This window comes from Perna viridis, chromosome 14, assembly GCF_037379345.1.
Source record: "Perna viridis isolate PV_CMFRI_1.1 ecotype Kerala chromosome 14, ASM3737934v1, whole genome shotgun sequence".
Classification (NCBI taxonomy): domain Eukaryota; kingdom Metazoa; phylum Mollusca; class Bivalvia; order Mytilida; family Mytilidae; genus Perna; species Perna viridis.
Window position 1 is genome coordinate 3,714,298 of NC_142458.1, and position 11,996 is coordinate 3,726,293.

Consider the following 11,996-nt stretch of genomic DNA (forward strand, 5'->3'; position numbering starts at 1 on the left):
TGTTCTGAAATTACAAAAAGTTAATCATTGAGATAAGCCAATAAGAACAGGTATATGAAGTTTCAAACTTATGTATACAATGTATGTAATTTCAGGAGTCAATCTTAGAAATTTTCAAAAGATCACTTGTATTTGCTTAGTATTGCAAGACATAGCAACATGTCCCTAGTGTTGATGTCACCCAAATTTCATAACTCCTGCAAAATTTGTTAAAATTCTATTGAGTCCGAATATGTCTCAGTGTATTAAATAATGTTACACAGAATTTTCATCATCATCATTCAATGAGGAGACCATGCTTACTATATAAACCAAATATTATTGAAATCAAAGAAATTATAAAAATTAGCCGGAAAGTGGCAGACTTTCAAGACTATTATCTGAATATAACAGCATTAAAACCTATGATTTGTCAACACCGTATACTGCTATTCCCCATACTCAGTTAAAATCCCGACTAAAAAACATTATACATCGTTGTTTTTCCAAAAACGATTGTACACCTAGATACAAATATATAGTTCTTGGTAGAGATTTCTTATACTTTGTAAGAAATAATTCCAAATCATCTTCCAAATATACAGAGGAAGATGTCTACAAAATGCTGGAATTTTTAATCAACAACATATTTGTGCAGTGTGGTGGACGTATTTTTCAACAAACGGTCAGCATTCCAATGGGAACAAATTGTGCTCCTTTACTGGCTGACCTTTTCCTTCACTCTTATGAGGCTGACTTTATAGTTGATCTGATCCGAAATATGTTTAGCAAGATTGAAGTCATCACTACAGAAGTTTTATAGTCTTCATCATGAACTCATGGATCGTTATGGTGTATCCATCTGCACCATGAAAACTGATTAATTCAACGGGTCAAAGTTTTCCTTTCCTCGTTTGTCTACCCCGGACTTGACTTTTTAGGAGCAACGTGGCGGGACTTTCTATAAAAACAGAGGACGCTTACCCTACCGGTGCACCTGGTCCATGCTCCCAGTTTTTGGTGGAGTCCAAGTTGCTCATTTGCTTTTGTTACTTTGTATGTATGATTTTAGTTACTTTATGTTCTTTGTTGTGTATGTCTGTTTTCCATGTCTGGTCTTTGTCCCTGGATTACATTCTTTTGATTACCGCTATTACCTTGGTTCCCTTGATTACTCTTAGAATACCATGTTTCTTAGTGATGCCAAAAATCATTGGACTGAATTTGAATTTGACTGGTGAATTTGGTCGCAAAATGGCAGCAATTTTAAAAATAGCCACCTAAAAAACATTTCAATATTGCCAGTCTACTCAGAATATCAAGATTAATTTATTAATAGCGCTCATCTTCAATATTCTTCTATGGTGGAGGAAATAATAACAAAATAGCAAAAATAGTATTTTGACCCCTATGTTCTATTTTTAGTAATGATGGATGTGTTTTTTGACTGAAGAAAATATTTTGTGTAGGATACCCTAAAAAACAATTACGCAAAATTTCATTATGTTTTGTCGTATTGTTTTAGGAGAAGATTTTTAAAGTTGTACTTGTGAAATACGACAAAAAATCTGTTTCACGGGCCATTACTCCTACATCATGCAACAAATCATTTTGAAAATTTTGGCATAGGTCCGTCTGATGGTGAATAATATATAGCTCATCAAAATTTTGCACAATTCATCATTTTTTTTAATTATTTGCAAAAATGTTTTTGATCCCTATGTTCTATTTTTAGTAACAGGGGGCATACTTTTCCCTGTGTCGAAACAGAATACCCAAAGAAACATTCTAACAGTTTCATCTGATTCTGAATAGTAGTTTCAAATAACAAGAGGATCCCAGGAGTCTGAATTGCTCACCTGGTTGAATGTTGAAGATATAGCCTGCAGGATACCCCAAGGAACATTCATACCAAGTTTAGTTCAAACTGGTCAAGTAGTGTCAGAGGATAAAAGTTTTGAAAAATTGTTAATAACGACGGAGACAGACGCCAAGTGATGGCAATAGCTCACTTTGTCTTCGACCAGGTGAACTAAAAATGTCGAAAAAAGGGCAATAACTCATTGACATAATTGACATATTACAATTGAATTAAGATGAAATGCGAAATGACTGAGCACATACTGTATTTTCTGGATATTTTTTTTCAGCAAAGTGTCAACCATGACGTATCGTGCACTTATAAGGATTTTTCAAGAAAAATTGTTTAATTACAAAAATGCATTTCATTAGATTTGTTCAATTCACTTTTGATTGCTTTAATTCAAAATTTTGAGTAAACTGCAATCAACGAAAGCTGTCACTCAAACAGTCAAACCGGCAATCGAACTTGAAGATTATTGATCAGTGCTGCTTTCCATTTTGAATGAATACCATGATAAATAATAAAAACTTTGAAACCGTTAATATATATATAAATATACAAAATATAAACAAACACTAGATGATACGTTTTTTAACTGGAAAGACATTATCGAGTGTTCTGGAGTTATCCGTCCTTTGATATGCAAATTTATACCCATTTACGGTATGTCGTAACACATAAGTAACATCGCTAGAATATATGCTGTTAAAAGCAAACCGCTCAACTCGGATCACCGCTAACACCTACAATATACATGTACATGTCTGACCCTTGATTTATCTGCCGAATTCGACTTTTTTTCCTTGATTTTGGTCAAAATGAGGCAATTTGACTTGTACTCCACATTGACTTATAGTCCGGAAAATACGGTATATTAAAACAAGTACTGTACCTTCCATAAACTGGGAAATACTTCCAAATACATTTTCCAAAATGATACATGTATGTACTGTTTAGTGTTGACCTTCACATAAACAGCCTTTAGTTCTAAACCTGTAAAAAAATACATACAATTGTCCTTACACAAACATCATTTTTCATAAAAACAAATAAATCTAGCCAATAATATCATTTTATCAAATAATACATTCATTGCTAGAAAATTCTTAGGGGCAGGTCTTGGAGGGGGGCCCATTTGCCCATTTATACCCAAATTTTGCAGTATTATAAATATTAAAAAAAAATTCCACTTCCTTGATTTTAATCAACTTTTATCATTATAAACACCATAAAAAAGGAAAACAGGAAAAGTAGAAACCTTCTACTAGGTGGAACTGTTCATACAATAACTTCTGTTTACTGTTACTTGACCTTCAGTAAACATCCATTGGTTCTCGTGACCTGCAAAATATACACAATACCTAAATAAAGTACACACTTTTATATCAATTAAGCTTAGGATTATAAGTAAAACTGATTCTTACATTACAATTGCAATTGTTAGCAGTGTACTGGATTTAATTCTCTGTATCAATTTCTGTCAAAGCTGCTGTCTATGGCTTTCTAAAAAGGGATTATAGTTTTTGTTTTAACTATTAGTTCTTGTCCTACCTCTTTATTTTAAGTCTGACTAGGAAGGATTCATGAAAATAAAATACTCTCTACTTGATACTTGTTGTGAACAGACTGGGAGACACCAATTTCCTCGTTAGGTTTGTATAAATTTAAGATTACTTACATCTTGACCAATGTAAAGAATCTGTAATTGTGTTGCTCCTGCTTTGTGATGTATTGACCAGTATCCTCTGGGGGCCATGTTGAGAGGTTATTTCACATTGAGCAGGGTACCTTGGTATGTAGTCAAGCCTTACTACATACAAAAGGGCAGTATCACTGAAATCTGTGGACCATAATTTCAGTGAAGATAGCCAATCATTTGAGGCATTGTTTCCGCAGAAATCCTTCCTTGCTTTATTCTGGCAACACGATTTTCCCCCTCAAGCACAACATGAAAGATATAGCCTGCAGCAAAGGTAAGTGAAGTGTAAGTGCATATTTTTGTATTAATTAGTTTCATTGAATGATCCCTCAGAAATGATATAGAATGCTTATTGATTTTTAATGTGAATACATGTCTGTCAAGCTAAACTATACTTTAATCTTTAAAAAAATTTAAAAAGCAGAGGACGCTTACCCTACCGGTGCACCTGGTCCATGCTCCCAGTTTTTGGTGGAGTCCAAGTTGCTCATTTGCTTTTGTTGCTTTGTATGTATGGTTTTGGTTACTTTATGTTCTTTGTTGTGTATGCCTGCTTTCCATGTCTAGTCTTTGTCCCTGGATTACATTCTTTTAATTACCACTATAATCTTGGTTCCCTTGATTACTCTTATATCTAATAATTATTTTATCATTGGTGGCATAACCATAAGATTAAGAACAATATCACATACAATAAATACTCACATTAAACCGTATTTTGGTGTGTATTGTGCGCACTATTTTTACCAGGAAACTAACTTCAGAACACGGGGTTTGTATAATACACCCATACATCGTTTCAACACATTTTTACAGACCTTAGATCAGTCAAAAATTAATGACATCGAGGGAGTCAACATCGAATCAGAGACCACTTATGAGCTACCAAAGCATATTTATGAATTTTTCATGAGTTTTTTGTTGACTTGTTACCTTTGTAAGCATAGATTGTCAATAAAATCTTCTAGAACAGAATCTGGTTTTGATTTATTTCCTCCCAAAAGAACATGGCAGATCATGTTTACAACCGCCATACTTTCGTTTTTGTGTATCGATTAACTATATAATATGTATATTATTATGTCTTTACGATGTATACGATTATTCCTGACTTGCGGACCAACATTTTGTCAACATTTATCTCCCTTTGGGCCAGGTGTCTATTCGGAACACGCAAGGTTTTCCATCCGATATCAACGATACTTTAGAAAATCTCGAAAGTCAAAAGGGAATTTCTCATTCTACCTTGCCATAAATTTTCTTTACCCGGGATACAAATGAAAATCATCCTTATGTAACCTACCAACAAAATGAAACATCCTGTAAATTTTAGGAACACCGTTGTGTTTGTCTGCTGGGGATTCCATTTTCATTCGAGTTACCTGTTTTTTCTGCACCCGAATCCAAACATCGATTAGAGAGACTTCGAAATTATACCTGCTCTTACGGGAGGTAATTCTGCAAAAACAGGATAAAATATGCCTGCATCCCCAGCTCCATAATAGGGAATACGACTTGTTAAAGATTTGAAATAAGTAATTAAAATACACACAAGTTTAAACAATTTAATTACTAAATAACAAAATCTTGGGTACATTGCTCATGGAGCCCTAAAATATTTCTACTGGACAAAGTAGTCGGTTAAAAAAAATATTGTTATTTAGGCATAGTATTGAACTCTACTTCACAGTTATTGGATATTCTACTTTTTGAAAATATTGACTTCCTTTTTTTCATTGAACTAATATCAAAATCCTTATCCAACGTAAAAACTATGATTTTTTAACACAAACCCTTTATGTATCCCCAATACACATTAGAGAAAATTTTGCATCTCATTATCACGCTTGGCCAAGCTATCAACACACATGCCCTATTTGATGACCGTCTGCATTGTTCACTCAGACCCCTTAATTGATTGTAGTAAAAACAGTCATTCTTCCAGAATAAGCAATTTTCAGAAATTGATAACTCTCAATAGAAACCTTTCAAAAGTAATCAAAACGTATGTCCAAGACAATTTCAGCTATTGTCTGCGTTACGAATTTCTTACTCGGACAGTAAATGAATACACATGAACACTGACAAAACAGATAAATACAAAAGTAACAAAAACAATATTCTTTATTGAAATAAATACACAAAACAGACGACAAGGTCCCTTCTATTTAAAAATAAAATAAAGCCAGTAAAGTTCGTGGTTCTAACAAGTTACCCTATTTTCATTGCGTACAATACATACATACATCGGTAAAAATAACCCTGCTCATTATACACAAATGCGCACTATACACACCAAAATACCGTAAAACACATATAAGACTAATGTTACCTCATCCAATGTTGTGACATGCTGTATATCTTCATCTGTGTCTTCATCTGTTTCTTCTGGCTGCATCATAAAACTTTGGTGTTATGCTCAGGAAAACAAAAACAAAAGAAAATGCAGTGTACAAGTGAACAGTTATGGTAAAATGAAAATGGAAAAAAACACTCTGGATGTTGTGGAATATCACCGAAACAGCCAAGGAAGAAGGACGCCATCTGGTGATGGAATAGGATTAGCATCCGTAAGATATTGTAAAGGTAAAGGAGGACAATAAATGATTCACGTTTACTGGTGTAACACAATATTTTGACAGAACTCTATAGATCCCAGGGTTTTTTCCTGGATTTTGAATGCTTTAGTCACTTTAGCGTGAGAAAATGAGGCCCATTTTAATGGTATATTTTTAAAGTAGTATTTGCATCTGACATAAGATATTTCAGTATCATCTGTTATTTACAGCACTATGTAAAGACATTAAATAAAATTTAAATATACATTACATATGAGTAAAGCATATTATTTTTTTTAACAGTTCTAACATCGTTGGGAATTTTTCAGACCTTTATATTTATATATATATCCCTAGCATAATTTGAAATTCTTCAATATTGAAAAAATGTTGTTTTCTACTTGGCTACCCTTTGCAGAAACTTATAGCATGATTTCAACTGTGCTTTTGGGATCCAGACTGAGTTAATGACAATTTCACAGTTATATTCAGTATTGGTCTCTGAGGAGTTTATTGATATTGCCAAAATGTAACTACAAAATGGAGTAACACCTGAGTACTTGTCATTCTGAAGTCTTTCGTCAATGTCAGTAATGACAAGTGCTAGAAAAATCAATGAATCTTTTAAACCACGTTTTCAGCAGTTTAAGTAGTTACATGTATTAAATTTAGCAGAAATATAAAAAAAATTAAGACCAGTCACAAATTATCTACATATCTATACATGGATATTTATAAAAAATATTGACACGCCCCTATTCAGTTAAATTCAGAGCTACTTTTCTCATGTTTAAAGATAAAAATATGTTTTAAAATTAATTTATAAGAATTGACTGAACAAAAATTTGTCTACTGAAAAATAACAAATTTTCCATGTGCATATTTTGTTTATTGCACTTTGAAGCATCATTATTGCTTGTTGTGTAATATAAAAATTATTTGTCATTAAGTTTCACTTACTGGCACAAATCCACCCAAGTGCAGTTCCCCCGTCTTCTCAATGTGGTTCAGCTATAAATTAAAAGAAGGAAATGGATACATATGTCATAAAAAGCCAGGAAATCTGATGCTACAATATACCAGATAAAAACATTATTTAAAATGTCTGAGTTCCAGCTGGCAATCATGTTTATATACTGCATATATTGATCAAACTGCTAGAGAAAGGAAGTAGTTCTGTAGTCAGAAAAAATTGCTTGAAACTACCCATCATACAGAGAAAATTAGTACATATACAATGTATGTACTTGGCTTAACATGTACTTAATTACAAACCTAATGTCTTATGTTATAAAATCACTTGCACCGAACACCCTGGATACTCTTCATGAAAGGATAGAATTATCTTCCCTGTATCTTATTACTTTCAATATCTTCATACATGACCTCTTTTAAGCAAAATTAAGATTAAGAAGGGTCTAAACATGCTTTAAAAACCTGCTAATCCCATGTCTTTCTTAGGAAAACATTGTCACAGTTATTACTATCTTGATTCTATCATCCTCATCTGCATACATGTAGTTATAATGCCTAGCAGTTTGATATTGATGTAATGATAAAAAAAATATTTCAGAGGTTTATTACCAAAATGAATAGATGGACAAATCTATATGATAATTTCTTATACCCCTAACTTCGAAGGGCATTAAAAAATCATACATGTAGTAAATAAACTGTTACTGAACATATTCATATATAATAACTGACAAAACAAACTTAGCATTGTTACTAACCTTGACCTGCTGGTATCCACACCAGTGTTTCCACAGTGTCAGAACCACTGTGTAAGAATTGCATCAACCTATCATAAAAAAATAGAACTTCATTACCTTTTAATTGAGAACAGCAGACATGTGATCCTTTAGAAAACAAAAATAAAACGTGTGCATGTATACATGTATATTAAAGAGCTGATAGAGAATATGAATTGATTTATATTTATGTATTAATAAATATCAACAAACCTTTTTATGAAAGGGTCTACTCTTTCAGCAATTATGATGATTTGCTGTCTTTGGAACCGTGGGATGCCATTCTGTAGCTGTCTTTCCCCAGGAATCAGACTGAATCTTCTCCCGCCAAAGACCTCACAAGAAACCCCCCCAGATTATCTTGCAAGTAGGCTCACCACCCCATTCAAGGTTAGTGGTTTTAGTAGTATTAGTTGAACGAGAATGGACGAGTGTTTTGAAATGAAGAATTCAGTCAGAGGGTCCTGTAACCTATGGGAACTTGGCTTCTGAAGCTTGCTGTTCTGAGAACAGCTGCCATTTTCTGAAATAAATAAATCATCTGGTAATTTTGGAAAACCATTCAATAACATGATTGTTGGGGTTCAAAGCCCAAGCAGCAATATTTCAGCCATATTCAGGTGATCATTCAACAACATGTATTAATTGTAAATGAAATGATGCAAATTCAAATGTTACCTTAAATATATATACATTTTTGCAAAATAAAAATTGAGCACATTTTAAAATAAACTTCGCATTTGTGTTGAAGCCTTATCTACTCACGTTCAGTTTAACTTCGGTACAATCAGGGGTTGAAGTACAACTTCAGTATAATTAGGAGTTGAAGTACAACTTTTACACAATTTATCATACACTACATTGTATAATAGTACCTTCGTCATTAAGATCATTGCATTAGGCGAGCTATTCTTTTAATTTTCAAAAATTCTAATAGGGAGACAAACAAGCTCAACTCAATGAATATCTTACTTAGTATAATCGTATGGATATTTTTTCAATTAAAAGCTTTTTTCTAAAACTACAAGATTTTAAATTATACACATTAGAAGCAGCTTAAAAGTGCTAATTGCTACATTTAGCCTTTTCACAGGCAATAACTCAAATTTGGAGTTGCCAAATAAGTTGGACTCAATAATGAATACAAATGCATTTCAAGGGCTTAAGCTGAAAAAGCATCTGTCACATTTTATTTTCCAGAATCTTATACGTTTATTGATAAAAGTTGCTTCATCAGCATACTAATGACACAGTTTAAGTACATACCCTGATACATTTGGTGACAATCCACTGAGTAGTTAGAAATGAAAATAAGTTGAAGTTACTACAACAGATGATGACAGTACATGTACATGTAGCTCAGGTGAACTGTAAGCTGAAAAATGCAACAGTGAATACTTTACCTGACGCATAAGCTTCTTTGACCATAAGATAATGGCTGACCTACAGGAGGGTAGGCTGACCCTTTCTATTGTACATGATGTGGACTGCAGGGGGTTCCACCTCACACCACTCAGAATGTACCTTTAAAACAAAAAAAACTTTTTCAATTTACAACGTGTAAAAATCAGTATGATGAATGCACTGTTGTGTGAAGTGAGCTCCACAGACTGAAAACATACGTTTGTGAACATGTACATCTGACAGCACAATTTGTGGAACCAACAAAAATAGAATAAAATACACACATGTAGCCATCCACACATACATGTACCAGTACATGCAGTAGTATTTGTTCATGTTTACTCCTAATGTACATGTATGTTTTTTGTAATGTACTATGCCATGACAGTTTAATGAAAATGTGTGTCAGCAAATAAAATATTCAATATTAAATACGATATTTTCATGCTTATTTTCTATGACATACCACAAATCTATGGCAAGGCAAGTTCACAATTGTGTGTGCATGTGTGTATGTGGTGGGAGCTATGCTCGAAAAGTCTTGATAACAATTTGTATCATATTATAAATTGGAAAGAAAACTGGAGTGCCCCCTTTTGAGCATTTTCAGATTATATATCATACAAGGATTTTTATTGTCTACTGTAAAAATCCTTGGTACATACCTGTACATGTATAAATATATACATTTACATAAAGTAGGGTCTACTAAAATTTCTTTAAGTACATATGTAGTTAGGGAATTTATATTAATACACACTCCCTGATGAAGTCAAGATTAGAAATTTCATATCACCAAATACCCAGTAAAAATTTGTTTTATTAAGCTATTGAGCCATGAAATAAATATGATCTTACTTTATGCTAGCACAGAAAAGGGGGAATGACTTCTCGAAATTGAAATTTTAACTTACTAAATAACCAATACTCACAGTGACATCACCTTAAAAACAAATCATTTATAAATATAAACAAACAAGTGACAGATAAAATCACTTACCTTTGAAGCCAAGTGACAGCGCTCTAAATTTCTTTTTTTATACAACATGTTTCCTACTTCTTAAATTACTACTGCCTTGTACGATAGCAGATGGTCAACTGACATAATAGCGGGAAATTAGATAGAAATTACAGGAGCCAATAGAATTGCAACAGTACTAGTGCGGTCCAATAAGAATTAAGGTTATATGAAATAAGGCCCGACATAAACCGAAAATGACGGAATTAAGACGATAGATTCAGACAGTGTCTAGATGCCGATCTATGAATAAATATCCAGAATAGTAGTTGATATATTATTTTCAATGGTCACATAGAAAAATAAACACTATATAGATACTAAGAAACATTTATTTACTCAAATAATTCAAAATTACGTGCTCTCTGCCACTCTTTGTTTAGTAGGACCGTTTTGAAATGTTAAGTCAATGGACTTGTGTGCCTAAGTCTAAAGTACACTCTAAAAATGAGCAAAATCCCAAGTCAAAAAGGGGGTGATACCCTCATAAAATAACCGTGTTAAAATGATACGAGTTACTTTTGGTCTGAAAAGCCAAGCGATTTCAGGAAGTAAACTTAGTGAGTATTGTACGCATGCGTTCATGCTTTTCAAATTTTTTAACGGGAGGCTTTAAAACTACCTTATTTAAATGAAAAACCCCGTGCAGGTCCGGGTGTTAAAAGAATAGGCCTGCAGCAGCACTAAGCTTGTCGTAAAAGGCGACTAAATAGTGTTCAGAACCCTAGCCGGGGGCTAGGGCGCTCTGCCCACAGAGCAACTGGGATGTGTGCACTAGCCCTAGGCCTAGGGCTAGGTCGTGGAATGGGGTACCTCTGACGTGTTACATGCTGGGGTTGTCAGGCTATAACACGGAAAACCTGACCGCAAACCATAGTGGTGCACCGTGTTGGTAAAGATGCCACGTTTCTCGCACGTTAAAGAACCCTACTGTGGTATTATCCCGGAGTAGGAGCCATAGGGCTCCGCCACAGGAGGCTAAACTGCCCGACCCTACCCACCTCTCCCTATTTCCAGTGGTAATCAAAATTTGTCGACCCCATTGTCCTTGTGTCCCATCCCTTTTTCATTTCATTATCATTTCATGTTCATTTTATCATCAATTTCATGTTCATCGTCTGAATAAAGCTGAAATATTGCTGCTCGGACGTTATACCCCAACAAACAAACAAATATTTAAATGAAAAAGTGATAAATTTATCAGATATTTGTTCAACTGGTAACAGTAATGGATGAAATGGGAAAGCTGAAAGTCGGTGTCAATGTCGACATTCAAAGAACGGACGGTAAACTGCATTTAACCATATGACCTAAATCGGTTGCTAATAAATAACTCCCCAGCATGACTGGGGTTTTCGTCATTTACCATTTAAGCTAAGCATGTTGATTTATGTGCACTGTACAGTAGACTTGTTGTAGAAGGGAATGTGACTAACGTGTCTATTTGTTTTGTTGGTTTAAATTAAACAGGTTGGTGTAACTTGCAATTTATGATGCATCAGCCTGATAGGCCTTCAGGGATTTAATGCTAAAGCTAATACTAGATACTGGGACTGGTCACTCCTAACAAAGTCTATATAATGTACAAAAGTAAATATGGCTCCCGGTCTAAATACCGGGTCAACTTAAAACTTATGAGATTGATATTTGACTTAAGCATACTAGGGAGATAGAAATTATTCAGGATTTTAGTTACAGAAGTTAATTATATTAGGAAGGCAAT

The 11,996-nt window shown here is 33.8% G+C and overlaps 1 long non-coding RNA gene across 1 annotated transcript; it reads right to left on the reverse strand.

Annotated features, from left to right (window-relative positions):
- Window positions 1-7,049: 7,049 nt before the first annotated feature.
- Window positions 7,050-8,172, reverse strand: LOC148597775 (uncharacterized). The gene is made up of 3 exons (XR_015918772.1): window positions 8,065-8,172; window positions 7,834-7,901; window positions 7,050-7,111 (listed from the first exon to the last, which is right to left on the reverse strand). It is a non-coding gene; the product is annotated as an uncharacterized LOC148597775 (long non-coding RNA).
- Window positions 8,173-11,996: the final 3,824 nt, after the last annotated feature.